Source organism: Pelobates fuscus, chromosome 4, assembly GCF_036172605.1.
Source record: "Pelobates fuscus isolate aPelFus1 chromosome 4, aPelFus1.pri, whole genome shotgun sequence".
Taxonomy (NCBI): domain Eukaryota; kingdom Metazoa; phylum Chordata; class Amphibia; order Anura; family Pelobatidae; genus Pelobates; species Pelobates fuscus.
Window position 1 is genome coordinate 68,288,623 of NC_086320.1, and position 17,619 is coordinate 68,306,241.

Consider the following 17,619-nt stretch of genomic DNA (forward strand, 5'->3'; position numbering starts at 1 on the left):
TCACTAGAGATTTCACATAGACTGATAGTAAACTGTCATTAGGAAATAATGTGTGCTGTGAGTACTAGTATACAGCAAGGTGGGCACACCTTATTGACATTAGAATGTAAACAGCGAGATCAGTTTAGTAAGATACACAGGGTATGCCGATCATCGCCTGATTTACAGTAACATACTGTGAGTATAACAATAATCAGAATAGATACTGCGGTTGATACAAGGTTAACGATAAGCCCTGCTGGCTGGTTTCTCACCAGGATCATATAAACTGCACTGGTGACTTCTCATTTAATCCCATGAGTTCCATATTTGGGAGCTGATGGGTTAATTAAAGGCTAAAGACGGATTGCTGTATCCAAAATGAAAGAAGCTGGTTTAGATTTGCTAGGGGGCCATGCTAAAGGCGTGGGCTCCTGGCTAGCTCACTGCTAGGCTGGAATGCTGAGTGTGAATACGTTTAAAAAGAACCCTCATTACTCCCCCAGATTCCATCAGCCCTTCTTTAACGTCACTTACCGATAGGTGGCAAGATCCTCCGGTTCCTGATCTGGAAGTTTAGGGTGCCCACTCCTCTTCTCGTTCTTGCAGCTCTGACACTGAGTAGCGGTTGGGAGGTAAGTGACACTCCCACCTCTCACCCTGCCCTCCCTGTTTACACCACTCCCAGAATCTTTAATCTCACTTACAGGAAATTATTCACTAAACTGTGCACTGCAGTGGATGGAATGATATAGAATAGTTATATAAAGAGAGGACAACTGTCGTCTTTTAACCCCTTAAGGACTGAGCCAAATGTGCACATTGTGATCAAAACAAAAACTGGAATTTGCGCTATATGTCTGTTCAGGTGTAATTCGCCTCTTTCATATTATGTGCACCCACACTTATTACATATCATTTTATTCAGGGGAAACAGGAGTTTAATTTAACATCAAATATTTAGCTATGAAATGTAATTTAATATGAAAAAATGGGAGAAAATAAGAAATGTTATTTTTTAGTTCTACATGACATTTTAACCCTTTAAGGACACAGCTTCAAAAGCTTGTCTTACCCTTAACCCTTACCCAAAAGCTTGTCTTACCCTTAGTACTTAGTAGTGACAAGCCAGTGATGCAGATAACATCACTGGTAACAATTGCAGCCGATAAACGTTTGCATGTGCATTGGGTTGACAGGTAGTTATACAGAGCACTGATTAAAGGGAAACTATAGTGCCAGGGGAAAAAAAGTTTTTTTTCCTGGCACTATAGCTCCCTATAATGCTCCCCTATGTTCAGGCCCCCCAACAACTTCTTTAACTCTTCATGGCCGATTGGGAATCCAGTGCCATTTGGGGGCAGCATGCGTGGGAGCAAAACCCGGTCTCCTATTTTAGATACATTGATGATTTGTTTTTTATATGGAGAGGTTCGGAAGACTCACTCAATCAGGGCCGGATTAAGAGCCCAGTGGGCCTGGTGCTGATAATTATGATGGGCCTAATTACAAAATCTTATTGACCAAAAACACTAAAACAGTCCTACCTCCTAAGCGTCATGTATCTGATGGAGATGATGCTGTAGGGAAACTCATAGGATGCAGCTATGAGAAAACACATACTTTGCTCATCTCATGCTTTCATCTTTCAAGTAAACCCGTACCCCCTAACAGCAGTGTCCAGTAAAGCAAGAAGTCTATGGATGTGGTAAAAGGGTGGGCTACGGACACAAATCGCATAACCAGAACGGCCGAAAGGGCGAACATACACAAAAAGGGGGAATGTCTGTGTCCCTATGTCTCCCAGTACCTTAGTGTTTGTGTCCTCATGTCTCCCAGTGTCCCCATGTCACTAGGGGACATTGGGAGACATGGGGACACAGATACTAGGGAACACTGGGAGACCTGGGAAATCTGAGACTCTTGGGGACACTGGGTGACAGACACGAGGGAACACGGGGAGACATGGGGCACTGAGACACTGATATATAGGGGACACTGGAGACTTGATAAAAACCTGGGTACAGGTCAAAATGTTGCGGTGTCCAATAAACCTGCTTAAAGCTATCACAGTGAGTGCCTGAGATTTTTTTCTTTTATACTAGGGGACACAGAGACACTACGGGCACAGAGAAACTATGGGCACTGAGAGACATGGGGCACTGAGATACTGATACATAGGGGACACTGATACATAGGGGACATTGGAGACTTGATAAAGACCTGGGTACAGGTCGAAACGTTGCGGTGTCCAATAAACCTGTCTAAATCTATCACAGTGAGTGCCTGAGATTTTTTCTTTTATACTAGGGGACACTGAGACACTAGGAGACATGGGGACACAGAGACATTGGGAGACTAGGGGACTTTGGGAGTCTAGGGAACACTGAGACACTAGGGACACTGGCACACTACAGACACTGAGAGACACCAGGGACACATGGGAATACTGAGATACTAGGGACACTGGCTGGGAGACATGGGGACACTGCCATGTCTCCGATGTCTCAAAGTCGCCCAGTGTCCCCATGTCTCCATGTGTCTCCATGCCTCTGTGTCCCCATGTCGCCCAGTGTCCCCTAGTGTTTGTCTCCCCATGTCTCCCAGTGTCCCTTAGAGTCTGTGTCCTCATGTCTCCCAGTGTCCTGATGTCACTAGGACACTGGGGGACACTTAGAGACATGGGGACACTGGGAGACATGGGGCCACTGTGTCCCTAGTGTCTCAGGGTCATGGGCGTCCGAATAGGGGGGTACTTGGACACCCCCCCCCCTGGATTTTTCAGTTTGTGCTGCTATTTTTCGTTTTAGTGTGAGAATACAGTGCAATACCAGCGCTGGCCAGTAGGTGAATGGAGAAAGGCAGGAAGCTACAGCTTATCCCTGCCTCTCTCTCATGACTGAAACCGCAGGGGAGCAGCACATAGGCAGCCTACAAAGCAGGTAAGTGAGGGATGGGGGGTGGGGGAGACCGCATAGAGGAAGGTAAAGTAGAAGGAGCAGAAAGGTTCTGCAAGGGGCAGGAGGGGTCAGAAAGTAATAGAAAGGGGCAGCAAGAAGCAGGAAGGGGTCGAAAGGTTTTCAAGGAGCAGGAGGGTAAAGTAGAAGGAGCAGCAAGGAGCAGGAGGGGTCAGCAAGGAGCAGGAGGGGTCAGCAAGGAGTAGAAAGGGTCTGCAAGAGGCAGGAGGGGTCAGCAAGGAATAGGAAGGGGCAGCAGGAAGGGGTAGGGACGGTCTGCAAGGAGCAGGAGGGGTCACCAAGGAGTAGGAAGGGTCTGCAAGGAGCAAAATTCCTGCGGACGTCCATGCTCAGGATCCCCATGTTCCCCAGTGTCCCAATGTCTCAGCGTCCCCATGTCTCGGAGCTGCTGTCTGGACTCTCTGTGCAGAGCTGCTCCCCCGCGGATCAGTGAGTAGAGAGAGGCAGGGAGAGAGATGCCGTAACTTCTTATCACTGCCTCTCTCCACACAAACAGCGACCCCTACTGGCCGGCGCTGGTATTGCAGAATAATCTATGTTTATACTGAGACAGACATTTGTATTGCCGGTATTACTGCAATACCGGCACCGGCTAGGCAGCCTCAAATACCTGAGAAATAATTCTGAGAAATACCTGGCAACCCTAAGAAATACATGAGAAATACCTGGCAACCCAAAGAGTAGTGTGTAAAAAAAAAAAAAAAATGTAAAAAAAATAAATTATTATTTTTTTTTTTTTTTAAACCAATGGGCCTATTCCATGGGCCTGGGCCTGGAGCTGCAGCTCCATCAGCCCCTATGTTAATCCGGCCCTGCACTCAATGCTTTTATCTCACACCTCAATTCAAACAACAGAGGGATTGTTTTAACATGCGAATATAGCAGAGACACAATTAATTTTTTAGACTTAAGTATTTTTATTAAAGAAGGAGTAGTACATACAAAAACATTTTTTTAAAAAGTATGTACCAACACAGCAATTGATCAGACTAGTTGTCACTACAAACCATGGCTTGAGAGCGCTCCCAAAAGCCAATTTTTACGAATGCGACGGAATTGCTCTCATATTGATGATTTTAATGAACAATTATTGTTTTTAAAAAAACAGTTCATTGAGAAAAACTACTCACCTACACAATTGGATAACATCATAGCAACAATAAAAAGTAAACCCAGAGAAAACCTCTTAACTTATAAAGAAAAAGACACTTTAGAAGCCCCTACCCTCCCCATAATTTTTAACTTTAACAACAAAAGTGGTTTTATTAAAAAAACGATTAAGAAGCACTGGCACCTTCTAAGACAAGATGACCTTCTTAAAGAAACACTACCGACACAGCCTAAAATTGTCTTTAGAGGTGCACCAAATTTTAGATCGATTTTTACTAATAACTACACTAGAGAAGTAACAAATACGCAATCTACTTTTTTAAATGGTATGACGGGTTTTTATAAGTGCAAACGCTGCATTGTATGCAAGAGTACTAATCCCGCTATCCAGTGTAAAATTACTAGTTTTAAATCTAATGTAACTAATAAGAGTTATATTATTAAAGATTTTATAACATGCCACACTACCAATGTTATCTACCTATTGGAGTGCCCATGGGGCCTCCAATATGTTGGTATGACTACCAGATGCCTTAAAACGAGACTAGCAGAACACTACCGAAATATAAAAAATGGATATGCCAATCACTCTGTGAAACGGTCCGTTACAATTGGTGGCAAGCGGCGGGATCGTTCCTACAGCCAGAAGGACAGCTACAGGAAACACCATTTTTTTTCGTGGATTACAAATTGAGGGCAACGCTAGTACCCGTACAGCGACCCTATCTACAAAATAATCAACTTCAGCAGAGTAAGCATGACATATGACTACACTCAGGAGGAGTTTGACAGAGAGGTCAATGAGGTGCTGTCTGGCTATGGACCCAACCCCCCGGAGAGAGCCGTGCAGCTCGCCAGGAAACTAGTAGGAGAGTACCTGCAATCCCTAGTAGATTTGGCCAAAAAGGAATCCCAGGGAGCTGAAGGTGTCGTCCTTCCTCCCCAGCGGCAGAGTAAGTCCCAGGGAGCTGAAGGCGCAGCCCTTCCTCCCCAGCGGCAGTGTGTACCCCAGGGAGCTGATGGTGTTGTCCGTCCTCCCCAGCGGCAGTGTGTGTCCCAGGGAGCAGAAGGTATCGTCCTTCCTCCCCAGCGGCAGTGTGTACCCCAGGGAGCTGATGGTGTCGTCCGTCCTCCCCAGCGGCAGTGTGTAACCCAGGGAGCAGAAGGTGCCGTCCTTCCTCCCCAGCAGCAGTGTGTACCCCAGGGAGCTGATGGTGTCGTCCGTCCTCCCCAGCGGCAGTGTGTGTCCCAGGGAGCAGAAGGTGCAGTCCTTCCTCCCCAGCGGCAGTGTGTACCCCAGGGAGCTGATGGTGTCGTCCATTCTCCCCAGCGGCAGTGTGTAACCCAGGGAGCAGAAGGTGCAGTCCTTCCTCCCCAGCGGCAGTGGGTACCCCAGGGAGCTGATGGTGTCGTCCATCCTCCCCAGCGGCAGTGTGTAACCCAGGGAGCTGATGGTGTCGTCCGTCCTCCCCAGCGGCAGTGTGTAACCCAGGGAACAGAAGGTGCCGTCCTTCCTCCCCATCGGCAGTGTGTCCTGCAGGGAACAGAGACAGTCAGTCTCGCACCCCAGCAGCAGGACAAGAGAATGAAAGGGGAGCTGGTCTCCCTTTCCACCAGCAGAGAGAGTGGCAGGGAGAGGAGCCTGCTAACCCCTCTCCCCAGCAGCAGTTTACCGTCCAGAGAGAGGAGCTTGTTACACCCTCTCTCCAGCGGCAGCCTAACCCACCAAGGGGAGATGTTAAGCCCCACATCCGTGCAGATGGGACCGTAGTCTCTGCACTTACAGCAGGGGTAGGGACGGTCGGTCCTGTCCCCCAGCCACAGAGCGATATATCCAAAGGGGAGACAGTCAGTCTCCAGCAACCAGGCTCCCACCAGACTACTCCCGTGGTAGTGCTGGCAACAGGACAGAGTACCGCTGGTCTCTGCCCCCTCAGCAACCCACCAAGGCAGCCTACCAGTCCCCCACACAGCCGTGGTGAGGCACCTGAACCTGGACAAGATTCTCCCTCACCCAGGTGTAATAACTGTTTATTGTGGGTGGGCTGCTCTGCTGTTTCTGTTTTGTGGGTGGGTTGCTGGACTAACCAGGGCACTGACCGGCAGGAGGTCAGGTATCCTGTTAGTCTAATTAGTAAAGGGGAGAATTGTGGCGAAACCAACTTCGCCACTGTGAACTGGAGAAGCCTGGTTGCCCGCCTGCTGCCTTTGGACTATGGACCAGACTTTATGTGAATGTGATACCCCAGATAGCTATACCATGGAGCCTATTCATATAGTGAAAGACTATGGGAAAGACTTTAGCTCCATGGCAATTGTACTGTGTGAATAGGATCTGCGCGCTATTCGGTAGTTTTGTGCGCTCAGATCCCAGCTATCTGGGGATATGTGAAATGTCTGTGTGTTATGGTTAAAAAGTAACTTTCTGTATTTTAAAGTGTTTTATGTCTTTCTGTAACCATGTGGTTAATGGAGTCTGTCTCTGTGCTGGAGATAATTAGATTACTTCTCCAGCACAGAGAAGGCTCTGTAAAAAACAGTCTGAGCTGGAAAGCTAGGGGTTTTAAAAGATACTTTACTAACTTTGAACCCCTGGTCTGATCCATGCCATTTTTTAATATGTTGTTCCCCTGAATGGATTGATTGTGGATATGTATTTTTATGTGAATGTGATGTATGGTTTTAGAGTTAGGAAAGTATATTTTAAACTGTATGCATAATGGGATTATGTGTCACACTAAGGGGAGGGGATGTGTTGGAGGTAACATCTATGTCATTGGTTATTTTATGCCTCCCCCTGGGTGTGGCCTGTATGTGTGAGTTGGAAATAAAAGCCAGGCTGGATGAGCCAGTCCTCAGTTCCTGCTTAACCCTCAAAGTGAAGTGTCATCTCATTATTGGGGGGAGGATTTATTGTATGCTGTTCCAGTTTGACTGCTAGGAGTGTAAACCTATTCGTATGGTTTTTCCTATTCAACTGTCTACAGCATTCATATGCTTGAGAGTACTCATATGCTTCTCTGATTCGGTGGTTGTGGTGTCTTCTGCAGTGCATGGAGTCCTCAGGAAACGCTAGGAGCATCCTTTAACGGAGGTACCCAGTCGGGGTGCCAGGTGATCCGTTACACTCTGTATCAAAACACTTTGAAAAACACAATCGGGACCCAAAACTTCTTAACTGTATTGGAATAAAAAAATGCAAAGTCCCCTGGAGAGGTGGCAATATTAAGAACATTTTAGGTAGAAACGAGATGGAATGGGTATTTAACCTACAGACCCTAGCCCCTCAAGGCTTAAATGTAGACTTTGATTTATTCAATTTTTTATAATACCAATATGCTGTTTATCTACCCCATTGTGGTCATTTTGGGGTTATCCTATTCATAGTTGTTACCTACGGCATTATGGTCTAGGATACCCCCAATTTGACCACTTAGTAGATATTTTTATTCTGATATTTTTATTCTGATATTTTTACTCTGATATTTTTATTCTTATATTCTAATGTTTTATTCTTTTCTATGTATGCATGGTCTCACATATGTTTATATATACCATTTGTTGCCCCTTGAAATATTTTGGTTTTAGAATCTCTTTGTATAGGATGCTTAATATTATGCTGCTATGACACTTTGCACTATTGTTATGATCATTAATTATGCTGCTATTGTATATACATTTTTTTATCATTATTATGACTATTCATAATGTTATTACTGTATATACTCTCTATGTTTGCCACCAATAAGTTAATTTTCATGTACTATTCTTATTCTCCCAATAATATGTTTATTATCCTCTTCCCTTTCACATATGTTATTTCCTGGAAAATATGGAAATATTTCCTGGAAAATATGCCTATTAACCCTCTTGCTGTTGCCATATATGCCTGTGTAAAGCAATTTCCATTTAAAACCCATTTCGGGTTTTTTACTACATCCCCCAAGCGCCTTTGCGCCGATCACGTGACCCTTGTATCACACTGCTCTTGTGTGACGCGGGTCACGTGACATGACGTGGCGCGCGCAGATACCGCCCACCCAGGACGGTCATCATATGTATGCGAGTGCGATCACGTGGTCCGCGCACTACATTCCCCACAATTCCGCGCGGGTCATGTGACGCGCTTCCTTTATATGTCAACATAGCACCGTTTTAGTTATAAGCTTCGTTTTCTATTTATTTCTTATCCATTATGTCTGCTACATGCCAGACTTTTATTTCATCTATTTTTATCCCTATTTTTATTATTATTATAAAGTTTTGTTTCTAATATGTATTATGCCTAACTTTGATTGGCTTATGCTAATTGATGCTTCTTTTGGCGCCATTTTTAAAGTAACAGTGATCCTATATATATTTTATTCTTGCCAGGTTTTAATGTTATTCCATTTTGATAAAACCCCAGTGGTGAAACGCGTTAATGGATTTTATTGTGTATTTTAAATAATAAATTAAGTTTGGCTATACTTTTGTGCCATTCATATGATTTTTTATTATCACAATTTTTTATTTCCTTTCCTGGCATTTTATATATCCTGAGGTGGGGATTATACCGCCCACGCTATATCTCAAGTGCAGTGTGATCTGCACTTCAATATGTGAGTATATTTCTTTTTCTTTTTTATTTATACCACATTTTATCATCAGAGAGCACTATTTGTTGTTCCTATTTTTCCCTTCTCCTGAGAATTGGACAGCACCAGACCCAAAGTGGAAAATAATTTGTTATATCCTACAAGCAGGGATTATACTGCTGAACACCTGTTACCCTTGAGCTGGTTATAGCTCATGTAAATATGAGTGTATTACATCTTATTATTTTTCTGCCACGTATCCTATACACTCTGCACGATTGGTCCTTTTCCCTTTGTGTTTTCCATATCACGGGAGGATTTGAAGTATCAAAGAAAGAGAGAACACTCTACCAGTGGAACGTGTGAAACAGACATTTTATTATTTATTATTATTATTTTTTTTTTTTTGTAAATATAATTTTTATTTTGTTTTTGTTCAGGATTTTGAGACTCGCAGGTCTCTAATTATAGTAGAACACGTAAACAGATTTACCTTACAATGAAAGAAGTCATCAGGCACGCAGGCCCTCACGGGTGAGTTGTCAGGCGTATACAGTTTCTTAGGTGCTTGTGCGAGAGCATACTGTGCGCTATGCCTTTTGTTAGGGACAGTAATATGCATGCTTAGTTGGGCTCGCAGGCCCCCTTTAATGTCGGACTCGCAGGTCCCGTGTAACATATGGGTATGTAGCGTTGTGTACATCCTATTCGATGCGTGTGGGTTGGTTGCGTCCCTACTGTGTGTTTGAGTCTCGCGGTGGCTTTCGCCTCCTGGGGAGGAGTGCTGCAGTACTTGGTTGTGGGTCTCACTCCCGTTCGGGCTCTGTTGGCTATGTGTGCCGCATCTAGACGTTGTGTTCGTCCGCTGCGATAGATGCGTTAACCTGTGTCTAGAAGTGTAATGTGGTGAGTACGTGCTGTATAAGGGAGCAGCGTAAAGTAATCGTTTCATTGTAGTGGTAGATTGGAGGTGCGCATTGGAGCTCTAGGGTGGTTCAGTCATGGGTTCCAGTCTCGAGTCGCGTTCTTTCTAGGCAGTATTGGGGGGGGGGGTCGGGGTTCGGTCATGTCCCTGTCCTTGAGCTTCTCTAGGAAGGTGTCTTTGGCGGTTTCGAGGAGCCACAATGTCCAGGTCTCAGCGTAAGTCTGGGGTTTGTCTGAGGCTGTCATGATCAGGTTTTCTATTGCCCTAAGTTCTTCCATCTTGGCGAACCATACCTTCAACGGAGGTGCGGTCTTTTGTTTCCAATAGAGGGGGACTATCTGTTTAGCTACGTTTAGTATCCTAACCGTCATGGATCTCTTGTATCTGGATCTAGGTACTGTGGTGTGGTGAAGGAGCATTGCTGCCGGTTCCAGGGGGGGGGCGCGTCCGAGAACATCTTTAAGATGTCGTGTATGCCCTCCCAGTACGGTCTAATTGTTTCGCATTCCCACCATATATGAATTGCAGTTCCTGTTTCCTTCTCGCACCTCCAGCAGAGGCTAGTGTGTTCTGGGTCTATGTTGTGAAGGAGGTGTGGGGTGCGGTACCAGTTCGTCAGGAGTTTAAATGCCGTCTCTTGGGTCTTGCTGTGTGTCGAGCAGTGGTGAGTGAGGTAGCATATCTGCTCCCATTCTGCGTCTGTGAACGTTGTGTTCAGTGCCGCTTCCCATTTCCCCATGAATAGAGGTTTAGCAGTGGGTGTCTCTGTCTGTAACAGTGCGTATATGAGGGAGACTCCGTGTGGTAGTGGGTCTGGGCTATCGCACAGTGTCTCGAATGTTGTCCGATTTCTGGTGAGTGCGGTTCCCTGTGGTAGAGTGCGTATGAATGTGGAAAGTTGTGCGTGTTTGAAGCTTTGTGTGAAAGTGGGTGTCCCACCCCCTAGCATGTCTGCTAGTGGTGTGCATTTGCCGTTAGTGGTGATGTGGTGTAGTCTCGGTATCGGGGTCTGGAGGATGTTTTGAAATGCTTTCGGGTCGAGGCCCGGTTTAAAGTCTGCGTTGTGTACCAGAGGTGTCAGGGGGGAGGGGTAAGGCGCCAAGTTATGTGTTTTCGCCGCTTTGCGCCAGATGTCCAGGGTGGATCTAATGTATGGGGACATGGCTCGGGTGTCTGGGTCCTTCCTGCCCCAGGGTATGACTGCTAGTGGCATGTTCGCCTCCGACTCCTCCGCCACTTTCCACATTTTATGGACTCCGCTCTTCGTCCATTCCATCACCCTCTGGAGATGCGTGGCCGTGTGGTATGAGCGGAAGTCCGGCAGTGCTAGGCCCCCCATGTCTTTTGGTTTCATTAGAGTGGCGGTTTTCATCCTGGGACGTCTACCATCCCAGATGTACGTGATCATGGCTGTTTTTAGTGTGGCAAAAAACGCCCCGGGGAGTTTAATTGGGATGGTTTGGAATAAGTATAGCAGGCGTGGGAGGAAATTCATCTTAATGACTTGGACCCTCCCGAGCCAGGATATATGCGGGTGCGCCCATTCTTTCATGTCTTTTTGGAAGGTGGTGAGTGTGGTGGCGAAATTGGCTTGGAAGAGGTCTTTGCTGTCCTTGGTCAGCCAGGTTCCTAGGTACCTGATCTTTTGGTCTGCCCATTGGAATGGGAAGCTCTGGCGTATGGGGTCAGCGCGTCTGTTGGGGACACTGACGTTCAGGATATGGGATTTAGCATAGTTTATTTTTAGATTAGAGATCTCTCCGAATTCCTTAAAGGCCTGTTGGATGTTGGGCAGGGTTATTTCTGGGTTGGTGATGAAGAATAGCAGGTCATCTGCGAAGGCGGCCACTTTATGGTGGACGTCGCCTGTCGTGATGCCTGTGATGTCAGTGTTGCTTCTGATGTGTGTCAAGAACGGTTCTAGGGCTAGGACGAACAACAAGGGGGATAGGGGGCAGCCCTGTCTGGTGCCGTTGTGTATTGTGAGTTCGGGGGTCAGCGCACCGTTGACAAGGACGTGTGCCGTCGGCTCGTGATACAGGGCAGTGATCCATCGCATCATGTGTGTTCCCAGGCCCGCATGTGTCAGAGTGTCGAAAAGATATGTCCAACCGACTCTGTCGAAGGCCTTCTCCGCGTCTGTGGACAGCAGGAGAAGGCCCCCGGCTCCCGCCCCCCTGCCGTGCATGAGGGTGAGTGTTCGGGTGGTGTTGTCCCTGGCTTCGCGACCTCCCACAAACCCTACCTGGTCTGGGTGGACCAATCTGGGGATGTGCGACTGCAGCCGCGTCGCCAGGATCTTTGCAAGGAGTTTAACATCGCAATTGATGAGGGAGATTGGCCTGTAACTCCCGCAGTGTTCCCCATCTTTACCCTCCTTGGGGATTATGGTGATGTGAGCTGTCAGGGCTTGCTTGGGGATGGGTTGGCCCTCCCTCACCGCATTAAAGGAGTCTACTAGTGGCGGGTATAAGCTATCCGCGAAGGTCTTGTAATATTTTAGCGGGAGGCCGTCAGGGCCCGGGCTCTTGCCCGGTTTAGTTTGTTTGATCGCCCGTGTCAGCTCTGCTAGTGTGATTGGTTCATCCAGCAGCGATGCCGTTTTGTCGTCTATAGTCGGGGATGCGTGTGCGTTGAGGTATGTGCGTATTTTATCCCGTAGTCGTGTTTTCGCCGTCTCTGTGTGCGGTTGCGGTAGGGAATATAGGTCGGCGTAGTACGTCCGTATTGCGGTTAGTATATCGGTCGGGAGGCGATGGAGTTTGCCACTTTTGTCTCGGATTCTGTCAATGTATGTGAGCTGTCTCTTTTTGGCAAGCATGTTGGCTAGGAGTTTTCCGCTCTTGTTCCCGTGTATGGAGAAGAATGCTTTGTGTCTTATCGCGTCCCTGTGGAACTTAGAGTGGAGCAGCGAGGTTAACTCGCGCCTTAGCTGTAGGAGTCTCGTTTGGTGTGTGGTGTGTGGTGAGTGTTTGTTGAGGTCTTCCTCGTGTTGGATGTCTGTCAGGATCTGGGTCAGGCGGGCCTCAGAGTGTTTCTTGAGTAGGGCTCCCTGTTGTATAAAGTGTCCCCGTATCGCACATTTGTGGGCTTCCCATCTAATCATCGGGGACGTCAGTGCTGGGGGGTTGTCCAGGAAATAATCCCTGATTTTTTCCCCGATGTGGTTCGTGAGGTCCGTTCTGGTCAGGAGATACTCGTTGAGTCTCCATTTAGTGATGGTGGGTCGGTAGAGCGGGGATTTTAAGCGTAAGGTGACAGGTGCGTGGTCCGACCACGTCGCCACACCAATCGTTGCTTCTTCTACTAGGGGTAGTGCGTGTTGTGTGGTGTAGAAGTGATCTATTCTGCTGTATGTCTGGTGTGGGTGGGAAAAGTACGTGAAGTCTTTTTCGTCGGGATGATGAGCTCTCCAGCAGTCTATCAGCCGGTATTTCCTAAGGAGTGACTTGAGGGAGTGCAGCTGTTGCAGCGGGGTGTGGGACGTGCCGGAGGAGCAGTCCCAGGCTGGGTCTAGTGTGATGTTAAAGTCCCCCCCCAGCACCAGCGTCCCCTCAGCGAACGCGTGTAGTTTGCGTAGTGTCTGGAGTAGGAAGCGGCACTGTCTTCTGTTGGGGGCGTATATGGTAGCAAATGTGTAGGGTTGCTCAGCTATCTTGCCCTTGAGGAAGAGGTATCTACCTTCTTCGTCGGTGAGGCACCCCCCCTCCTGGAACGGCACTCGTTTGTTTATTAGGATGGCTGTCCCTCTAGATTTGCCCCCATGGAAGTCGCTAAAGTATCCGTGAGGATAGTGGTGGTTCGTCAGTTTCGGTCTGTCGCCTTTCCTGAAATGTGTCTCTTGGATCATGACCACCGAGGCCCTGTGGGCGTGGAAGTCCCTCAGGGCCCCAGTCCGTTTTTCGGGCTGGTTGAGTCCCCTGGCATTAATGGTCATGATGGTGAGTTGGGCGGGGGTCAGTGCCATGTTTGACCTGGTGGGGCCCCTCTGTCAGTAGTGGAGGAGCGTAGGATGGGGGGGGGGGAGTGGAGGAGTGGGGTGAAGAGGGGCGTAACGGGGGTGGGGGGGATATGTAGGTCTCGTCACCTTGAGGTGGCGTCTGGGTGTGGGCGTCGGGGAGTTGCGGCGCACGGTTCCACCTGTGACCCGTGCGGGCTGCTCACCTTGGGTTGACGCCCCGTCCCATGGGGTAGTGAAAGGAGGTCTAGGCTCACCTAGCGGGCAACGTCTGTGTCCGGTCCGTAACCGTCGGATCTCTCCTTAGTCACCTGTTGCCGTCACAGACCCGTGTCGGTCCCCTGCGGCTCCAATGCGCGTCTCGTATGTGGTTGGTGTCGTAATCCTCGCCTGAGGTTGTGTGGCCTCGTGGCCTGTATGGGAGTAAAGCCATCGGTATTTAGCAATAACATCGGAAACATCAGTAAAACATTAACATTACGTACATTAGACAACGAGTCTATCAAAACATTAACAGTGGTTTGGTTAACTAGCTGTGGTTGTTGTGAAGCTTGCCTGTACAGGCCTATTACCTTGTGCATTATCCCGGATCCCTCCCGCGCCTCCCCCGCCCGCACGTCCCCCTCTGTTCTGTGTAGGCCCCCTTCTTGGCCTCTACTTCAGCGGGTAGTGTGTGTTGTGTGTTCCCTGTCCGTCAGTGGTCTGGTCGCTCAGTCTTGGCTCCGGGGCGTGCATAGTGTGTGATCTTGAGGTCTCCCCCGTTATCGTCACCCCTCTGTGTGTGTTGGTATTGTGAGTCCTTGTCGTCTCTTTATCGGTGTTGTGTCATGTCTGCGTTCTGGCTACCCCTAGTTCCAGTAGCTCCGGGTCTCCCCGGATCCCCCTCCCCAGGTGTGGCCCGCCGGCTCCACCCCCCCGGCCCACTCGCCGAGGGTCGTTACTGGCCGGGTGGGTGGCGGCGGCGGGCCCCAGCCAGGGAGTTAGGTCTCCTCCACCCCCCTCCCCCTCGACCCTGGTGTACTTGCGAGCAAGGGCTCTCATCAGTTCGGTATGCCGGCTCCGGCATTATTAGTCTCAGTCCACCCCAATACTCGGGGGTTCCGCTGATGTGGTGGCGCAGCCCGTCAGGAGGGTCACTTTAAATTGTAATTCCACAGCGCTGCATTGGTTCCGTACGGTGATCTTTTCGGGTAGTGTCTCTGGGGAGCACGTGGTCGGGAGTGCGCAGGAGGGCCGTGCAGTGTTAGGCCAAGTCTTTCACAATGTCCAGCCTCGGGTAACAGCCGCTTGGGGCCATTAGCGCGTTGCGCCCGACGGCCTCGTGGCTTGTTGTCGGGATCTCCTCACTCGTTGCTGTTGAAATGGAGCTGGGGGGTTCGGCCCCTGTGGAAAGGAGTAAAAGTTCAGTGGGTCGGGCCAGGTCATTTGAATCGGCGTGAGGTGTAGTTCTTTTAGAAGGTCTTCCATGTCCCCCTCACTTTTCACAGTGAAAGGTCCGTTCTGAGTGGTTGCTTGTAGCCCCGTGGGGAAGTTCCATCTGTATCTGACTTTGTTAGTCTGCAGTGCCCGTGTGAGAGGGCGCATCGCTCTCCTGTAGGCAAGTGTCGCTGGCGATAAGTCTGGGAACAGTTGTACCTCTACCCCATTAGAGATCACCTGTTTGGTGTCCCTGGCTCTGTGTAGGATGTCTTCCTTTGTCTGGAAGTGGGCAAGGCAGCAAATGATGTCTCTAGGGGGGGCATCTGGGGGTCCTTTCGGCCTGAGGGCTCTATGTGCCCTAATAAATTCTATGTGGGTGGTTGGTGGCCGGCCGAGGAGGTTGTTGAATAATTCTGACAGCGTGTCCCTGATAGGGGTAGTTTGATCAAGTTCCTCTGGCATACCTCTGATCCGTATGTTTTGCCTCCGCCCACGGTTATCGAGGTCCTCTATGTGCTGCGCCATTTGTCGGAGTTGGACTCCCTGTTGTTGGAGTGTGCAGGTATTTGCAGATTGTGCCGCTGCCATGTGGTCGCAGTCGGCTTCTAATTGGGCTACCTTCTGTTGGGTGCCCTGTGTCAGGGTCTTACCTGAGTTGGGAGTCTGTAGCGCAGATATGACGCTCACCCTTGCAGATAGCCACAGGCCGAGGTGGTCAGGTAAGAATTCACCTGGCCTGTGGGTCTGTGCACGGGGGCTGTGCAGGATGCAGTACCAAATTCGCAGGACAGGCAAGGACAGAACCAGCAGGATAGTCGAGGGATAGCCGAGGTCAAAGGATGCCAGAGGTAGAATAAACGAGTCACAAGCCGAGGTCAAATACACGAAGCAGAATAAACAGGAACACTGGTACGACACAGGAACAAAGATCAAAGACTTGACAATGAGTGCAGGGCGAGGCTGGGTTTAAATACCCTGCTAATGGAGATCAGAGTCAGGTGAGAAGCAGACAAGTCATGGTGCAGCCCCCGGTGTAGTAGCCAAGCCAGAATGAACAAGGCCGGAATCAGAAGTCTCAGGTAAAGCCGCTGTGGCTCAGAGGTAGAGAGCAGGACTGGGATAGACAAGTACCCCGGTTCAAGTCCCCTGTTGGGAATTCCAGGAGCGACCACGTCTTGCCGTCTGTCTCACAGGTGAGTACCCTGACAGTACCTCCCCCTTCAAAAACGACCTCTGGGCGTAAGCAGGCTCCTCATCGAAGTAATCTGTCTCACCAGTGTCACTCTCAGAATCCGTCGAGTCCCCATAGTGAAAGTCCTCAGTATGGGATCCCTGATTAGTTCGGGATTTCCCAGTACCAGCTTCTGGTACAGCTGACGATCGGTCTAGGTTCCGGGTAGGGGTGACAAAAACTTCCACCACTTCGGGAGGGACAGTGCTCGCAGCTAGCAGTGCTTTTTCGAACACTTCCAGGTCCTTTTTACAGACTGTAATGCCATTAGAAGCAATGACACAATCCTTAGGTAAATCCTTTTCAAGTGGGCAGGAAGTAGTGGTGGTAATACAGGAAGCAACTTTGGTAGGAAAGGCAGACGACTCTGGAGCAGGAGGTCTAGGAGGGCGAACAGGACAAAGCGTGATGAAGTGTCCACCCTCTCCACAGTAAAAGCACAGACCATGGCTTCTCCTTCGGTCCCTTTCTCCCGGTGTGACTTTGCAGTGGACACGTCCAATTTGCATAGGCTCCTCAGGATCAAGTTGAACACAGGATACCTCTGGAGTTCTCCTGGGAACTGGGTCATAAGAGGGCATCACTGGGGTGTGGTGACGTAGACTCCGCGATTTTTTAGTAGGTGGAGCTGGCTTGGGCTTAGTGGTCCTGCACTGTGAGTCCAAAGCAATAATAAAGGACTCCCAGCTGACAAGGACAGGACTCTTCCTCTGCAACATTTGGTAAGACCAAACTTTAATGCGTCCAGACAACAGGTTGATAGCCGCTCTGACCCTGATGAAATCCGTGGCGTAAGTTCGAGGCTTTAAAGAGAACAATACCTCGCAATCCATCCTGAATGACTGGAAGGACGTGTAGTTACCATCAAATCTGTCGGGCATGATGACAAAGGGTTCCGGAGCTGGATGTACTGCGCCTTTAAGAGATAAAAGTTCCTGCTGCAACTCCGAAACAATCTGGGCCAGGCTGGACACTTGCTGTCGTCTCTTTATCGGTGTTGTGTCATGTCTGCGTTCTGGCTACCCCTAGTTCCAGTAGCTCCGGGTCTCCCCGGATCCCCCTCCCCAGGTGTGGCCCGCCGGCTCCACCCCCCCGGCCCACTCGCCGAGGGTCGTTACTGGCCGGGTGGGTGGCGGCGGCGGGCCCCAGCCAGGGAGTTAGGTCTCCTCCACCCCCCTCCCCCTCCCCCTCGACCCTGGTGTACTTGCGAGCAAGGGCTCTCATCAGTTCGGTATGCCGGCTCCGGCATTATTAGTCTCAGTCCACCCCAATACTCGGGGGTTCCGCTGATGTGGTGGCGCAGCCCGTCAGGAGGGTCACTTTAAATTGTAATTCCACAGCGCTGCATTGGTTCCGTACGGTGATCTTTTCGGGTAGTGTCTCTGGGGAGCACGTGGTCGGGAGTGCGCAGGAGGGCCGTGCAGTGTTAGGCCAAGTCTTTC

At 49.3% G+C, this 17,619-nt stretch overlaps 1 protein-coding gene across 1 annotated transcript in view; it reads right to left on the reverse strand.

The window, feature by feature from the left end:
• CPNE3 (copine 3) overlaps positions 1–608 on the reverse strand; it is a 59,897-nt gene extending 59,289 nt beyond the window's left edge. The window contains exon 1 of the mRNA XM_063451284.1: positions 517–608. The gene's annotated coding sequence lies outside the window, so the exon portion shown is untranslated. The remainder of the gene's footprint in view (positions 1–516) is intronic.
• Positions 609–17,619: the final 17,011 nt, after the last annotated feature.